This window comes from Coenobita brevimanus, chromosome 99, assembly GCF_032717465.1.
Source record: "Coenobita brevimanus isolate Jiangsu-jjx chromosome 99, ASM3271746v2, whole genome shotgun sequence".
NCBI classification, from domain to species: Eukaryota; Metazoa; Arthropoda; class Malacostraca; order Decapoda; family Coenobitidae; genus Coenobita; species Coenobita brevimanus.
The window spans coordinates 19,676,650-19,695,738 of NC_137052.1; the positions used below are offsets into that span (position 1 = coordinate 19,676,650).

Below are 19,089 nucleotides of genomic sequence, written 5' to 3' on the forward strand. Positions count from 1 at the left end.
AGAGTTTAACCTCACCAATCCAGCCTCTCAGCTAAAATACCTAACCCAATCTGCAAGCCCTCCCTCTGGATCCGTTTTCTCTTAACATACCACCCCTCCCATCCTCTTTCTTCTAGTTACCCATCAATCTCTTACAAACTGACGTACAGTACTTTTGAATGTGTTCTTGCAATAGTTTCTTCACTTTAACCTGGCCAAAAATTGTTATTTCTCTACCTTGAATCCAGAGTTGTAACAACAGGCTATCACTTGAATACGACGCTTGTCACGAAGAAGTTTCATAGAATGAATGCAAAGCCGTAGAATTGTCTGTTTCTAACGCTGAAACTATGCAAAATAAAAGGCAAAAGGATGAAAATTTGGTCCACGTTAAAGTGGAAGAACTACAGTACAGTACTTGACGTTCTACTCGGCCTACGGGAGATGTCTAGCAGTTCAGTGGTTTAAACGCCTCTTACCTCACCAAAGATGTATACTCATCACGTATGGTAAAAGATAAAACGAGGGAGCAGATGCCATAAGGTGCTTTGCCACGGTGGTCACCTCCACAACTTAAGCCTCTAAACCTGTAGTGGTTAATCATCAACAATCCTGAGATACACAGCCACTGCATCATCCAAGTTCCCTGTTACCTCACCGAAGTGTTTCCCTTGGTACTCAATTTACCTACCAACCCACAAAGGTGGATGAAAACCCAAGTCAGGTGGCCCCAGCTGCCCCCACAGCAGGATTCGATCTCAGGTGTTATGGAAACATCATCGCAGTTATGTGGCTAATTTCACCAAGCCCAGACTTTCAGTCATCTAAAACACTCACAAGCCTTCCTTCTGGGCATCATCACTGTTAACCCTTTAGTGCACATCATCCTACACAGACAGAAGTTCTTTGATGGAGGAACCCTTGTCTCTGGACCTACAAGCTTTGCGACTATGAGGTGGTAAGCAGACAGCAGTAATGAGTTGATCTCCCAAATTTCTGAGTGCTGAAGAGAGATGTCTTCCTGTAATGGCACCGATATAAGCATGCAGGGTTGCTGCTGGGTTATACAAGCATCCCTCACAGTCCCCATACCCCTAAAGAAGGAGGATGAACTATAAAAAGTTTTCAGCCCAAGTCCACTGGGTTCATGTCCAGATGAAACAGGGGTAACAACAAAAGTCTCTCCTCTCCGTTGCTCTCCATTTCACTTCCACCCTCTATTACCCCCTTAATCCCTTCAATTCAATTACCATTTTCCCACTGCATTTCTGCTACAGCCAAATTATTTCACACAACTCTGATAAGGAGTTGATTTGGGGTATATTTAATTCCTCTACTCTGGAGTGCTGCTACCAATATGAACAAAACTGTTTAAATAAAATATAACAAAAATTAAAAACACAGTACATCAATGGAGTTTTTGTGACCTCAGGTTTATCTGGCTTGGAACCAAATGGACTGTAGGCTGAAGATGACTTCCTACACACCACTAACCTCCTTTCAGGGGACTGAGAAGAGAGGGGATGTTTGTACAACCTGAGTGTGGACCAGCACAATTATGTGTCACACAGGAAGGCATCCCTCTGGCATTCCATCATCAAAGTAAAAGGGCAAATAGTAGCCAGTCTGCTTCCTAATCCTCCTCCTCCTTCCCATGCCAGGTGCCTCAATAAGGGCACTTCCTTTATTTATTTTGTTTCATCAATTCCTCTATGAATGAGGAATGAAAGAGGGACATTAACTTCTCAGATTTTACCTCCATGGGATTGTGGTGCTGGCTGAGGCCTGTGTTTTACTGGCTTATTAGCAATGGAAGTCCAACTACAGCTAAGGACTGGTGAAAGCACAAAAAAACTTAGTCAGCCGATATAACTGATCAGCAAGGAGCGGGGTAAAATGCAGTCTCTCCCCACAAAGCCCTTGACCATTGAGAGGCATCAAAACTTGTGACATCCCACCCCGAAGCTCAACCCACCATCCTAACCAACCAATGGGATGCATCTATACCCATGACATCATATACATTCCTGCTCCATGATCAGCCGATAGGAGGCACTGGGACTCATGACTTCACTCCCCTAAGCTCTGCCCACTATTTCCACACACAGACAGAATCATGGCAATTTGTAGTACTGTATTAGATAACCTCATATGGCCTTATTCTAGGTCTCAAGCTACTATTTCAATCTCCCCAGTGTACACCCACTTAACACTTTCTCTGCTAACTGTACCCAGGATAACCAACAATAATCTTTAGCCGAGAATAACCTGAGCAAATAAAAGGACAAACATCACAATACAGCAAACCCTTCTACTGCTAGAGATACAATGAGGAACTTTATGCTGGCTAACATAATTCCTTCTTTTTTTTTAATACAAAAAATGCTGTGCAGTCAGAAGGTTACAGAATTCCCCTCATTGACTGTTCTCGTATCTTCTGGTTTCTGGGGAGGAATCTCTAGGAGGCATATCATTTTCTAAAGGTGTAAGATCCATTTGGAAGAGGTCAGGAAGGTTGTTCTTTAGTACTGACACTAACATATCTAGAGTTGTCACTTTCCTGACTGGCCTTCTTGTACTCAACACTGGGTCTATAGCAGAACCATTTCAATGCCCATGCAGGTGCCTTATTTATATATGGCATATTGGGCAACAAATGCAGTTCCACTTTATCAAATCCTGAGCAGGTTAATCACATCTTTCCTCCATACTTTACCAAGACATTAGTAACAAACAGTTGCTGTATAGCCACGAAATGTCTCCATGAGCAGTTCTACTTAGGCTACTGGTCAGTACAATGCCACTATGAGAAAAGCTGCAAAGTCACGAACATTCTAACAAGGCCATACAACTTGCTTATACTGTCAAACTGCGTGTTGTCAGTACTTCAGGATACTACAAATTCTGTTCCTGAGCACAATCCAATTTCTTAGTCATGATCTAGCTCATTTATTCTAAAATTAGCATACAACTCAGGTAACTGGCATTTACACAAGAGAAAATTAGGGAAAATAAAACACCTAGAACTCACAACAGCTATTAAAATCTGTGAACTAGTACAAGTGAAAGATGAAAATTATGGAACACATAAAAAGTTACCTTGACTATACATTGTGTCTACATATTTACATCTAAAAACTAGTACATACAGTTGCAAGGAAGCCATTGTGACAGTTTACAGAGGTGCTGTCATCTTGGTCTACCAAGACTGAAACTGGACCTAGCTGCTTTGTTTCACCATGAAACACAGTGAGTTTCTCAAGGAAAATTCCTCATCATACCTCTTTCAGGTTGCTACAAACTTCTACATCTGGTAGCATGGTCCCACTCCTGAGACTGACTGACTACTGTATTTCCATGAACATTTTTTCAGAATCAGACACACAAGTGCTAGATGAGAACGAGACACTCTACCCAACTGTAACCTTCCAGGGATTTGTCTGGTGTTGGTACTGCACTGGGGATGGATACTGCACTGAAACAAGAATGCTTAAAGTTTCTCCAGCAGACTGCCACCAGACTGCATTTTCTTCAGGCTATTCATCAGTCTTGATGACATTTTTTACCAAGCCATCTGATGCAGGGTGGCGTGAAGGGGTGGACCTGTCTGAAACAAGAATCTTTAAAGTTTCCCATAAATATGCCACCAGAGTGAATTTTCTTTAGATCATTGTTCAGTGTTCTGATGACATTTTTTGCCCAGCCACCCCATGCAGGGTGGTAGGGAGAAGAATGGGCAAGGGTAACTGTGTTTGCTTCATAAACACTTCACCTGTCCACCTGTAAATGTAGGCCAATTGTTTGTGCCATCTGCATGTGGCAAATAATGAACAGTGAAGGTCTCTCAGAACTTCTCATCTATTGTCTCAGTCATAATCATCCTCATGCATTGTAGATCAATCCACTTGGAAGAGGCATCAACCATCACCAAAAAAATGTGGTTCATATACGAATCAGTAAAATCCATGTGAATAAGATAACATCGTTAGTTCAGAAAGTCCCATGGATACAAGGAGCCTTGGGTAGCAACTGAGAGACTAGTTAGCAAACAGATGCTAGGACACACTTTTCCTCATCCAAATTCTGCCACCAGCCTTATCCTCCAGGCAGGCTCTCCATCCTTGTCACACCTGTATATCCTTCACGAAACTTACTCAGAAGGTGCTCATAGGGTGGAGGAATCACAACCTGGTTATCCCCAAAATAACATCATTTTCAAATGAGTTCATACTTTTTCCTGAAATATGATAAAGCTCTTCCCATGGACAGCCTCCTTCAAGTAGCATTTTACTTCACTGAGCACAGTTGGTTCACACCTTCACCATTCTTACAGTCAAAGGGGTGTCATCAAACATCTGCATAGACAACAGTCTCTGCCAAAAAAAGAGCAATTAGTTGGTGCTTCAGCATATGGTAAACAACTTTAAGTATCAGCATGAGCTATATTCTTGCCTAAACTAAAACTCAATTTCTACTGATATGCTGATATGGTTATGGTCCATCTCTGTAGAAATGGCAAGATCAAGAATGGGATAAGTTTGCCTTCCCCAAGGAAAGCCTGAAGTTTATGGCTTGTGTGAGTCTCTAAACTTTCATTAAAATGATAACCTGTGAATTTTCTTGGAACCATACGCCAAAGCTAGCACTTCCTTGTCCGAATGTGAATACTATAATTCCTCTCTGCTGACGACAACTTGTTGAATGCCACTGGACAAACACTTCCCCCTTCCATAACTTGGGAGAAAACATGACTCACTGCAAAGATGATGAGTCCACAAATAACTGCAAATACTCCAATAGAATGAGGACACAGTTCAGCATAGTGCAACTTCTGCACTGCTTGACAATGCTCCTGACTCCACTCCCGTGGCTGAATCTTCCTTAACAGCCTGTGAAAGGGCCCATAACACTTGATGTGTGCCACAAACTTATCACACCTGTAGTATGAAATTAAACCTCTTATTTCCTTAATATTGGTGGATCCTTCCTTATTTACAATGATTCTGACATAGTCCTTGAGTGATTGTAGTCTGGCATCAGAAAATCCTAAGCAGGTCACATCTGGCACTTCAAACACACATTTCTTCTTCTTCAGACATATGCTTGCATCATTCCATTTCAGTAGCTATGTGTGTGGATTCTAGTTATGCTCCCTGTGTTACAATATTCCTGGGGAATTCTGGCTTGCATTGTGATGAAGGATCTGGAGAAGAATTACAGTACTCCTGGTCCTGCCGGTCTCACAAGGATCTAGCTACACTGGGTTAGTGGAAGTGAGATTATCGAGTTTTATCAGCAATCCTTTGGTGGTAGAAGAAATGTGCTGCAGCGATTCTGAGTGTAGGTAGTCAAAGCTGTATGTCTGGATTTTCTCTCTCTCTCTCCTGCACTTGGGGGAAAGACGAGGCTGGCCCCTGATGGTAGATGGCCAGTGTGTCCGAATGTCGGGGTTAAAGTGAGGGCGAATGCTGTTAAAAGTCAGTGGCCATTGGCAAGATGAAGGGACATGAAGCAATTCCCATGGCTGACTAACGACTTCTAAAGGAACTTAGCATGCTAGAGTGGGATGGCTTCCATTGCTCTGGAGATGGAACACCATAACAAGACGGTTAAGGCCGTAAAGCCTAAATCAATACTACAAGCTGTACTGTGCACATCCTATCTTCCTGGGAATTCTTGTCACTGGTGACATCTCCATCTTAGGTCCTGAATGGCAGGCAGACTACCATACAGTATGTTGTTTCCAATGCTGTCTGATGGTTGTCTTGCTGAATCTTTCACACTTGTCACTGTCAGGGAAAAAAATTACTTTGTGACTGTGCTCTGATTTTCAGTGCTAAGTAAAGGCACCAGCTCCACCTAAATGGAGTAAATGTAGCTGTAATCTAGGTCATATGAATGTGCTCATCACGGTCAGGCCTGTGCTTCACGTAGATCATAAGTGGCCAGGGCAGCAAGGGTGTGACCACACTCTCCACACCCCCTTTCTGGACCTGTAACAGGTGACACAGAACACACACAAATGAGACATCAGCTGGGTCAGCTGCAGCTGGGTGGAAGTAGACATGAGAGCTGTATCATACTGGGCTCCATCCACTGAGAAGAGAAGAAATCAGCAGAGTTCCTGAGGGGTTCCACATTAATAATATCTTCAATCATACTATAATAATCTCTGAAACCACCAAGATTCTAGGTCTGAAAACCAAGTAACTATCTGCCAACTGGGTCATAACCATGGTCTGCTAACGAAGACTGACCTAGAGTATCAACTATAACTAGTTTGTGGACCTTGGTCAGTGTGTAGTCAGAAAACTGAGTGTTCCTCCCATGGAACCTTTAGTCAAACCTGTTGTATGCCCATAAACATATTGCAGCCAGGGATGGGAGGGAAGAATGATATCTAGTATGAAGACTGTGGTAAATGGAGACAAGGCAGGCCAATGAAGTGCCAGAATTGCTACTGCCAGAAAATGAGGTGGGACAGTCATACAACTGTGACAAACTGAGTATGCTGGCTGCAGACTGCCATTTGCTGCATTGTGACCAACAGCAGCAGCTGTCTGCTGCCTGGGAACCCTGAATAAGTTAGTTTCTGACAAGGTCAGTGGACTGTTCACTGCATCAATTGGTAGTTAACTCATAATGCCTTTTAACCTGTTGTGAGGAGTAGACTGTAGCACCAGTCGAGCAGGGCAGTACTCCCGAGGTGGATGGAAAGCTGATGACAGGGAGTGCTGGAGCTCCCGTTTCATCAGCCCTCAGGACTAGTTCCTGACCATCCCCCTTTGCTGAACTTTTTCAGTGTCTCAGTTACACAGAGAGTAGGCCAGCATGCTCTCCAGTACAAATTTCTCTAACTATCTTCACCAAACTACATGCACAGTACACACTACACTTCCTATTCAAAATTTACCAAAATGGCGTCGTCTTATCAAGCCTCGGAGTCCCCAGGGGGGGGGGACCATAAATGCCCCCACCATCTGCCCGTCTCCCGGTGACGACTCAAGGTGCCTGGAACCACGGTCTGACTCTCTTCTTCTTCATTTCTGCAACATTCGCGGCCTTTCATCTAACTTTCGCTCTGTTGAGCACCACCTCTCCTCCTCTCTAAACCTCACCTTCTTTTTCTAACGGAGACTCAGCTGTCTGAGGCAACTGACAGCAAACCCTTTTCTGTATCCTCCTACTTTCTCTATACTCATTTCAAAGCCAAAGGTGGCTGTTGTGTATATATACGCAACGACTTATCTTGCTCTCGTGTTCCTGAACTTGATTCTTCTGAATTCTCCACACTCTGGCTTCGGCTTTCCTGTCATTTTCTGACTAAATATATCTGTGCTGTTTACTTATCCCCTAATTCTACTGACTATCAAAAATTCTTCGACTATCTTACTTCTACGATGGAACACATTCTATCCATTTCTCCTTTCTCTGAAATCTCCATTCTTGGAGATTTCAATGTTCACCACCACCTTTGGCTCTCCTCTCCTTTCACGGATCCACCTGGTGAACAAGCCTACATCTTTTCTATCCTTAATGACCTAGAGCAGCTTGTACAGCACCCTACCTGTATCCCTGACCGCCTTGGAGAGAGCTCCAACATACTTGACCTCTTCCTCACAACTAATCCTTCTGCTTACTCTGTTAATCTTTTCTCTCCGTTGGGCTCCTCCGATCACAACCTTATTACCTTAACTCCGGTACGGCCTGTGGACCCTCCAGTGAAACGTCGTCTGTGGCATTTTGGAGCCACGGACTGGGAGGCCCTCAGGCAGTACTTCTTTGATTTTCCCTGGAATGATTATTGCTTCCGTGGCCGGGAGCCATCTGAGTGTGCCTTGCGCATTACGGAGGTTATTCTCTCGGGCATGGAAGCATACATTCCTTTCTCATATCCTTTGACTAATGCAAGAAAGCCTTGGTTTAATCACGCTTGTTCTAATGCTGTCCGCAACAAGGAGAGGGCCTACAAAAGGTACCGGAGCCAACCCACCCCTGAATCACATCATCTTTACGTTTCTGCCCGGAATCGTGCTAAGTCTGTTCTTCGCTCTACTAAAAATAATTTCATCCATACTAAATGCTCTCAACTCTCCGACTCGAATTCTTCCCGCTCCTTCTGGCATCTTGCCAAAAATCTTTCTAACAACTTTACCTCATCATCCTTCCCTCCTCTTTTCTACTCTGATGGTTCTGTAGCTATTTCTTCTACTGATAAAGCAGATCTCTTCGCACAGACTTTCTCCTCCAATTCTACCTTAGACGATTCCGGTGCTGTTCCTCCATCACTTCCCCTCTCTGACTTCCTCATGGCTGACATTAAAATATCTTCAGTTGATGTATTTTCTGCCATCACTGGCCTCAGTACTAACAAGGCATATGGGCCTGATGGGGTCCCTCCTGTTGTTCTCAAGAACTGTGCTTCTGTGCTTACACCCTGCCTAAGCAAACTCTTTCGCCTTTGTCTGTCAACTTGTACCTTTCCTTCTTGCTGGAAGTTTGCTCTCATTCAGCCAGTCCCAAAGAAGGGTGACCACTCCCAACCCTCCAACTATCGTCCAATTGCTTTAACGTCCTGTATTTCAAAAGTTTTCGAGTCAATTCTTAATAGAAAAATTTTAAGGCATCTTTCCTATCACAACCTTCTTTCCGATCGTCAGTATGGGTTCCGTCAGGGACGCTCCACTGGCGATCTTCTCACCTACCTTTCAGACTCCTGGTCATCCTCCTTTCGGGACTTTGGCGAAAGCTTTGCCATTGCACTTGACATCTCAAAGGCTTTCGATTGAGTCTGGCATAAATCTTTAATTTCCAAACTGCCCTCCTACGGTTTCTATCCTTCTATCTGTGCCTTCATCGCTAGCTTCCTTTCTGGTCGTTCTATAGCCGCTGTTGTAGACGGCCATCGTTCTTCTCCTAGATCTATCAACAGTGGTGTTCCTCAGGGCTCTGTCCTATCACCAACTCTCTTCCTTTTATTCATCAATGATCTTCTAAGCTGTACATCTAACCCTATCCACTCATACGATGACGACTCCACCCTTCACCTTTCCATTCGGTTCCCGCAGCGCCCATCTCAACAGTTACTTCAACAAGCAAGGGATGAGGCTGTGGCACACCTAATGTCTGATTTGGCTCGTATCTCTGACTGGGGTAAAAATAATATGGTTGTCTTTAATGCATCTAAGACTCAGTTCTTACACCTATCAACCCGACAAAATCTTCCACAGGTATACCCACTAATGTTTAATAATATTCAGCTTAATCCTGCATCATCCTTGAACATGCTTGGGGTTTCATTTACTCGGGACTTATCTTGGAAAGATCATATTACATCTCTTGTAAAATCTGCTTCCAAGAGATTGGCTGTGCTAAGCCAACTGCGCTCTTTCTTTACCCCTGCACAATTGTTGACTCTATACAGGTTTTTATCCGCCCCTGTGTGGAGTACAACTCTCATGTGTGGGGAGGCTCCCCACATACAGCTCTTCTCAATAGGGTGGAGTCAAAGGCTTTTCGTCTCATTAACTCTCCTCCTCTTACTGACTCCCTTCAACCTCTGTCTCTTCGCCGCACTGTTGCATCTTTATCTCTTTTCTATCGCTACTTTAATGATCACTGCTCCTCTGAACTGTCTGCTTGCATTCCTCCACCTCTACGACGGGCGCGTATCACCCGTCTGGCAGCAAACTCTCATCCTTTTTCTGTCCAACTCTCTAATGCAAGAGTTAACCGTTACTCCCAGTCTTTCATTTATGCAACAGGTCAGCTCTGGAACTGTCTCCCTCTGTCTGTATTTCCTGCTGCCTATGATCTCCAGTCTTTCAAACGCAGTGTGTCCAGGCATCTCAAAATAATTGGATCTTGAATTTGGCTCTATATTGTATTTTGTTTTTCTCTTGGAGGGAACTGTTACTGCGGCTCATGGCCTTTGGTTCCTTCTTCCTCGCATAAAAAAAAAAAAAAAATCTCGACCACTTTCGCACCTGCGACACCCCCCCGTCTCGACCATTTTTGGAATTTTTTTTTTTTTACTTTTGGTGAGAAACATCGATAATTCATAGCGAAATCGCTCACCTGAGGTTTAAAATACTCTATACAGGAAGGAGTACCTCCTTACCTTCAGGGTTTTCTATCCGGCTGGCCACAAAGAAAACGAGTTCTATGGGAGGATAATTATTCCACACCACTCCTAAACGGTATTTATTTATTTATTTGATAAGAATTTATATGTAGTATGAGAGTATATTGGTTTTCAAACAGTAATATAGGCATTATAAGTATTGTTTCACTCACTAACTCATCACCATTCCTGACCTTCTTTTGCCACATTACCTGATCATCATTTCTGACTGTTTCTTCCTCTAATGCTATGTAAACTTTGTCCTCTACGTTGTCATCGATTGGGGAATCACTCTGGCCCTGAATGTCTTTATTGGCCAGGTCACTGGTAACAGGTGAATTGCCGAGAGAATGGCGTGCGGAGGGGGGGGGAGGTTATGAGGTGTAAGGCATTGTCCCTGCTTGGCATCTTGTAGAGGAATAGAGGAAGGTGTCCCATGTATACGTAGGAAAAATCACGTGCGAAAATTGAAAATTGTGCAAATTAGGAACCTTGCAATTGCAAAACGTACCAGTACGTCGACAGGACTGGCAAATGCAAAATGTTGCAACGTACCCATACGTCGACAGGACGTCTCGGGTTAAGAGTGTCAGGGACACCAAGCCATCGTGGACCCAAACCAGGTACCCACCCTTTCCTAAGCACCATAAAAGGTCCTTGGGATTACGGATATCTCTACGCTGGTCCCAACCTACTGGTGAGGGGTGAAGTGGAGGGAGCAAGCTTCAGCAGCCTATACAACTGTTGGGTGGCAGTTGGCTAAAAGCAAATTATGCACACCTCTGGATGCTGGTCTAGGATCCATAATTTGGTGTGTCACAAGGGTTTGGCATGTGCATAAATATACAATACACAGTAAGTTGTCTGACTACTTGACATGCTACAACAGACTGCACATGAATTTCTACATCTTTCACCAAAACTACTTTATTTATAAAAATTCTGTATTATAAATTTCTATTCCTGTCATTTCATTTTAGTGCAAATAAAAAAACATTCAAATTCAGCCTTTTGTTCAGCATTTGACCATACATTTCTAGATGAAAGAACCTTGTATGCTGAGCTGCATGTAGCTGAAGTGCAGCTGGAAGGCTGTAAAGTTTTTGAATCACTTGTGCAGAAGATGCAAGACAGATTTTGCTGTAATAAACAGGAATAAGAACTACTGTTGTTTATTGAAATGTGTGCTGTTTCAGTCCTGACCTTTTACCTGCACATCCTGATCACTATATTATTTACACACACACACACACACACACACACACACACACATAAATGCATAAGTACACAGATATAGATGGATGATAGGCTGATATGGATAGAAGTAGACAGAGATAGACAAACAGACAGAAACATATCAATATGCACGTCAAATGAAGCCATATCATGTCATTTATAAAGGCTCCAATGTGCTTGCATGTATCGAGGAACTGGCAAATCAGATGTACATGTCAAAATGGAATTCTAATTGGCAATTTTTTCCCGCATTTTAATTTAAAAAAAAAAAAAAAAAAAAAAAAAAAAAAAAACTCAGACATGGTGACTTATGCCAAAGGCTTGCTGAATTGATTTATTGACAGGACTCCACACTCCCTCTGCCAGCTTCGTTACCAAGAGAATGGAATTTTTTCTAACTATAACCAAATGTCTTACTCCCAGAAGGGGTGGCAACAAACGAATTCCCTCCATGTCAGCCCATCCTCCACCATCGCGCTGCCCTCTCTCCAACATACAACCCCTCTATCATTTACTTCACCTCATCCCTCCATATCATCCATCTTGCTCTCCCTCTCCCCTACTACACTTCACCCACATACACTCTTCTAGTTAGTCTCTTACTTTCCACTTTGTCCACACTGCCAGATTAGACATTATTGAACTCCCATATAATTCAGCATAACATGTATCAATTATAAAGAGCAGTACAACGCTATTTTTACACCTATTTGGCAGACTGGTTGGCTAAGAATCTGGTGGATGAATATGGTAAGTAAATATGCAAGGTAAGGAATTTCAGGAAGCAAAAGAACTGCAAAAAGAACCAGAAGCGTGTGCATACAAATGAGGTGTAGGGGGTGAACGTGGAAATTATGGAAAGATGGGGTGGATAGGTATATGACTATGAGGGTTCTGAGTTGGAGAAAGGGCAGCATGATGAAGAACATAATGATATGGAGGCAATTTATTTGTACCTACTCCTTCCAGAATTACAACCAACAGAATATGGACTGAAAAGAACAATAAGATGGCAAAAATGGATTGATAAAGCATGCACACATCACAAGAGTTGCATCCCATTTCTTATGAGTAAACAGAGCAGTTTCTATGCAACAGGCATATGAAGTACACAATTGTGTGTTCACCATTAGGAATGTGAGGGAAAAACCAAGAATTTTTAAGGCTTGAGCTGTGGGGGAATGGATGGGTGGTCTTTATCACTGGACACTTGTTTACTTCCCTTACTTTTGTTTTTTTTTCCTGTACAGTACAGTGCAGTGCTTGATTCTTCATTCTCTTTATCCCATGTACAGGATTTGAGTGAAATAGTCTATCTATCTATCTACTTATAGCAGGACGCTTTAATCCCAAAAAGGATGGCCAGAAACGAATCAGCTGTCACTCTGTCTTCTGTCAACACGCTGCACTCTCTCCAACTCACCCCATTCCCTCACATATCTCTTCACACTGAATCCATACTTGCCCACAGTGCTATACACAACTGCAATTAAAACTTAACACCCCTTTCTATTATGAAATAAGCCACATATAAATACACTGCTGTATAACCGACAATGAACAATCACCAAAACTTTAGGGTTAATCAATCTGCTACACCAGATACTAAACTTGCAGCCCAATGGACATTTAACAATGTACTGTATGATGGGGTAACTGGGCATCATTTTTACTTCATTCTTATCAATATTATAGAGATGTGCAGGAATTTGGAAGAAGTGAAAAATGTTTTTAAATAACTCATTCAGGGCTACCTTTTGGAACCAGACACATACTTAAGGATACAAATACAACTTGTTTAGAAATAAAACACGGTGGGAGCCTGTTTACCCTATGTGATGGGGCAACCGGGCACCCAGACCTTTATATTACTGTATGAAGGTGCTTATTACTGTTGACTGCAACTAAATAATATAAACTTAGGCAGGCAAATATGTAACATAAACTTATATATAACATAAACTTAAGCAGGAAAAACAGGTGTACTCCTGCTACTCAGGATTTTGTAGTTCCGCATCATTACTGCAGTTCTGAGGGCAAACTAGCTAACAGATTCAGAGCCTGGTGCATCCCCGAAATTTAGCAATAAAGAAATAGATAACAAGGAGTCTCTGAGACATATTTAGAAACTAAATAACGATAATTAGTTAATGTGACCAGCTGCCCTCCCCAAAGTGCCCAGTTACCCCACCTGAGTTACCCTTGCCATTACCCGGTAAAACTTAACTACAGAAGCTTGTTAACTAGTTCCCATCCGACCTTCAATAATGTCTAATAAATTAGCATAAGTAGAGTTCTCTGGCTAACTTCTAACATAGGTAACTTACCCTTAGCATTTCCAATGTTGGGGATTCTGTGAAATCTCAAAAACGTCACTCTTATGCATGCAAGGATCAGTGGACTACTTTTTCCAGTTTCTAACTGTTGATTTTGAGGTATGTTATTGCTGGGGGACTTAGCTATACAATTAGCACCAGAAATGTTTAGAAAATTAAAGATTTATAGGTTTTATAAAGGAAAGTTTGCAAATAACTTAGTTGGTGCCCAGTTCCCCCACTAAGTGCCCAGTTACCCCATCTGTATACAGTACTATGAAACACATAAAATACCAGAAATCATTTAAAGAGCACATACCTCCACCAGCATTAATTAAATTTAAGATTTAATGCTATAACTCCTCTCTCCTACCAGATGAATACTTTTATGGCCTCACATGGTCAATTAATTCTACCCTCTTACTCTGCCTTGTTACACAACCTCGGAGAGCACATACCGGTACATCCACTGATGCCAATAAAATTTATGATTTATTACTGACCCAATCTAAATCCACCTCAATATCTAATCAACTACTGCTTGATTCACTGCCCATCGATCCACCACAGTTCACTGAAATCCAATAACAACCTTCTGAGATAGCTACAGACAAACAACATAGGGTACAAGGGTGAACACATAACCTACATCAAACTTCACTGCCGAAGGTAATAATAATAATAATAATAATAAAAAAGTACAGTACTGTAAAACATTCACAGTACTAATGATACATAAACTGTTTCTCATAATTTGCTAATGTCTAAATATGAAATAGCCACAACCAAACTAAAATACAGATGTTAAAAGCTTCAATCACAAAGAATAATCCTTATTTCATTAGTTTAACATCTCAAAGTACTGATTTCAGTTATCACTGCACATCTCTTATCTGACCTTATCATTGTCTGGTCCTCTAATCACAGGCATCTCAGATCTACCATCCAGCCAAACATAAGTTAGTTCCCAAGATATCAACTTATGCAGTCTAATGCTGCAATAACAGATTTGTTTCATTTCGTTTCATTTTTAAAGGCTCCAACATGCTTGCATGTGTCAGCCTTGGTCACCTAATGGCGGCTTTCCACACTGCACGATCCATTGCAGTCTCCCTGTTGTCCCTTAACCCTGAGGTCACACTTAATGATCTCATCCCATGTCTTTCTCGGTCTACCCCTCACAACCCCACCCCCAATATTAACACTTCTCACCTTCTGTACCCAATTATCATCCCCCATCCTCTCCACACTTCCAAACCATCTCAATCTACCTCTCATCATCACAACACCAATACACTCCAGTCCCATCCTACCTCTCAACTCTTCCATCGTAAACCCAGTCCCCCAGGACCTTGAACACAGGGAAGCACTACACATCCACCTAATCATTGTCATTTCTGTACACCTGAGCCGGTGAATATCCTCCTCCTTTGCTGCCCAGGTCTCACTACCATACAGCATCACATTCCTAACATATGCTGCATACAAAGACCCATTAGCATGTTGGGAGAGTCCTCTCAGTGACAGGAAAGGCAACAGCTCCCTGAACTTCTCCCAACCACTTCTCACCCTAGCCACAGAGCTAGCTCCAGCCCCACCTCCAGCACATAACATGTCTCCTAAATAACAAAACTCATCCACACACTCAAGAGACTCACCAGGAAGTTCAATCCTTTCACGCCTGACAATCTCCACCTGCTCTCCCCAACAAGCTGCACACATAAAATCAGCATTATCTCGCAGTCTACAATCTAATACCACTACATCTCTTGTGCACCCATTTATCACAAACACTACACAAGATGGAATTACTTCCCATGCCCTTGTGGCAAACTGCACATGGTCACTCTCCCTCTTCTTTGACTGTACCACCACCAACCCTAGATATCATCACTTTTGTTTTATCTGCTTTTATATATATATATATATACCAGGTATATATATATATATATATATATATATATATATATACCGGGTATATATATATATATATATATATATATATATATATATATATATATATATATATACCGGGTATATATATATATAGGTTTCTTCCCCCAATGAAAGGGAGGTAGCCGCGACAGGACGACACACTCCCAATTTACTCATCCACCCACACATTCATTCACATCTCAGCCTAAAGGGGAGAAGGGACAGATTCTCACCTCACCACACAGTACGAAGGTCAACTGCGCAGTGCAAGAAGACTCTTCGGAAAGATTGGAATAGACCGAGGAAGATTTTACAAATATATATACAGTATATATATGTGGAGAGTGAGAACAGTGCGAGTATAAGTGGTTGGGGAATGGCTGGGAGAAGAAGAGATGAGAGGAGGGAGGAAGAGATCAGTAGGGCGGAAGTGGTGGAAGCGATGAAGAATATTAAGTTGGGAAAGGCCCCAGGAATTGATGGAGTGTGTGGTGAAATGCTTAGGTATGGGGGTGAGATTGTTGTGGAGTGGATATGGAAGTTGTGTAGATTGGCTTGGGAAGAGGGAAGGGTTCCAGAGGACTGGAAATCAGGTATAATTGTTCCATTATACAAAGGAAAAGGAGAGAGAGAAGTATGTGGTAACCATAGGAGTATTTGCCTACTTAGTGTGACTGGTAAAATATATGGTAGAATACTCATTGATAGGGTTAGGCATATGACAGAGGAGCTAGTTGGAGAAGAACAAGGGGGCTTTAGGAAGGGAAAAGGGTGTGTAGATCAGATATTTGTTCTAAGATGTTCAGTGGAGAAGTATCTAGAGAAGGGAAGGAAAGTGTATGCTGCCTTCATGGACTTGGAGAAAGTTTATGACAGAATAGATAGGCAAGGTATGTGGAAGGTATTAAGAATATATGGAGTGGAGGGGAAATTGTTGAGTGCTGTGAAGAGTATGTACGAGGGAGCTAGGGCTACGGTGCGAATGGATGGTGAGCTGAGTGAGTTCTTTGATCTCACAGTGGGACTGAAACAGGGTTGTGTGATGTCTCCATGGCAGTTTAATATATACATGGATGGGGTTGTAAAGGAGGTGCAGGGTAGGGCAGTGGATGTGGGGGTGGCTCTAATGAATAAGGGTGAGATTTGGAAGCTTCTGGTGTTGCTGTTTGCTGATGATACAGTGCTGTTGAGTGAAGATGAATGGGAGTTGTATGGTTTGGTGAATGAATTTGGGACAGTGTGTAGGAGGAATCTGAAAGTTAATGTAAACAAAAGTAAAGTTATGGTGTTTGAGAGGAATGAAGTCACAGAGTGTACAGTGAGGTTGGATGGTGAGGATATGGAGAATGTGAGTGCATTCAAGTACTTGGGTAGTGTGATGAGTAAGGATGGAACTTTGGGGGATGAAGTGCGTGAAAGGGTACAGCAGGGAAGGAAGGTTGTTGGTACACTGAAAGCAGTGATGAGAAATAGGGAGGTGAGTATGGAAGTTAAGAAGTCACTGCATGATAGTATTGTGATCCCTACCCTGACGTATGGAAGCGAGGCATGGACCTTGCAAGAGGGGAACAAGTCAAGAGTGAGAGCAGTGGAAATGAGTTACTCGAGAGGAGCATGTGGAGTGACGTGGAGGGACAGGTTGATGAATGAAGAAGTGAAGGAACGCTGTGGGGTGGATGTGGTTGAGAAGATTAGGAGAAATACACTGAGGTGGTTTGGACATGTGGAGAGAATGGAGAATGAAAGACTGACTAAGAGGGAGTATGTGGGTGAGGTGGGGGGAGGGAGAGGTAGACCGAGGATGAGGTGGAGGGATGGAGTTGAGAGATATATGAGGGAGGGGGGGGTGAGTTGGGGGGAGGGTAGTCGGATGGTGGGTGACAGAGCGACTTGGAGGCGTTTTGTCTGCGGCCACCCTTTGCGGGATTAGGGCGTCGGGCTATAGATAGATAGATATATATATATATATATATATATATATATATATATATATATATACATAGTGTATATATATATATATGTGTGTGTGTGTGTGTGTGTATAAAAGCTTCCTCAGTCTATTCCAATCTTTTTCCAAGTCTTCTCATACAATGACATCCTTAGTTTCTTCACAGTCTCCCTTAGTTTCCAGTCTTGTCTCCCTACCACTTCTAAAACCCTCTCATACTACAATCCTTTGTTTTTTCATTTCCAGACATATCCTCTGTCAGCTTCTCCTGGCCCATTTTTCTCTCTCTAAATAAACTCTTCCTCTCTCTTCTTTCCAGCAATGTTTCCACAATCCTTTCTGCCATACACATCATCCTATCTCAAACTGGACAAATTCTTTGTCTCACTTTCCTAATCCTTCCTTCAACAGTAAACCTGCTGGTGCAACTCCACTTCAGACCAGTAGTGGGCACCCTTAACTCAGGGTAACCTGAAGTCAGGAAGTAACTGGGACCCTACTTAGGGGAAAACCTAAAGCAGGGGGTAAGAACAACTGGGAGGTCAGTTTAGGGTAGATCACTGTAGGAAAAGGGAATGAGCAACCCTCAAGGGGTTTCCACCTCGCAAGTTCCACGGGGTTGGTGCCGAACCTTTCCAAAGGTACTGTACAGTACTGTACACAGATCAACTCCTTCCGCTCTGGTGGACAATCAAGAACTCACTCACACCTACCGATCCCCAATCCTAAAACTTTTACCTCACAGCAGCACCACCTGAACCCAATCAGTCCCCTTTTGGTTTTGCACCCTGATGAGGGGCACTGCTCAGGTATCTTTCAGCTTTGCCTTTTTCTCTCACAATCTACCTAATCCTCTCTTTCACACATCATTCATCATCCTCTGTGAATTCTTTACTCTTCCATCTCCTAGCCAATACTTCCAGTCTATCTTCCTTCCACCTAATCATGGCCTTGGGCCCTAGGCTTACCAATTCCTCCTCAGTCATTTCACCTGACAATACCCTCTCCAGTCCAGTCTGTTCCAAACAATCCTCCTAATTTTCACCTAAATAATCAGTATTTACCCTACCTTTTTTCCACTCAATAGGTCCAGTCATTATTCTCTCCTGTCCTATCTTTATTATTCTCTCCTGTCCTATCTTTTGACCTCTGTAGTAACCAATTCATCTAAAGCCTCTCACTCCCAAGCATTCCTTGGCATAACCCTTGCCCTTTCCTGTGGCCATCTTTCTCTGTTTCTCTAAATTCTTTCAGTTCAAAATCATTCTCAAATCTTTCCCATTCTTCTGCATCTCAATTAACCTTTTGTTTCCAATATTATCTCATACTGTAATTTTCATGCCATTCTCATTTCAAATCCTGTAAATTTTGAAAAGTATAATATGCGTGTGTGTATCTGTGTGTGCAACGTTGGGTCTGGTTAGTACTTGGATGGGTGACCGCCTGGGAACACCAGATGCTGTTGGCATCCCTACGTCAAGTGGGGTTGGTGGAGGATTAGTGCCCCTCCCTGTAAAACAATTAACTCTAAGCCCTTGGCCACCCTGTCTGGG

The 19,089-nt window shown here is 42.6% G+C and overlaps 1 protein-coding gene across 1 annotated transcript in view; it reads right to left on the reverse strand.

Annotated features, from left to right (window-relative positions):
• The window catches only part of Nurf-38 (Inorganic pyrophosphatase Nurf-38), a 120,865-nt gene that overhangs the window by 99,167 nt on the left and 2,609 nt on the right, over positions 1–19,089 (reverse strand). The window lies entirely within an intron of this gene.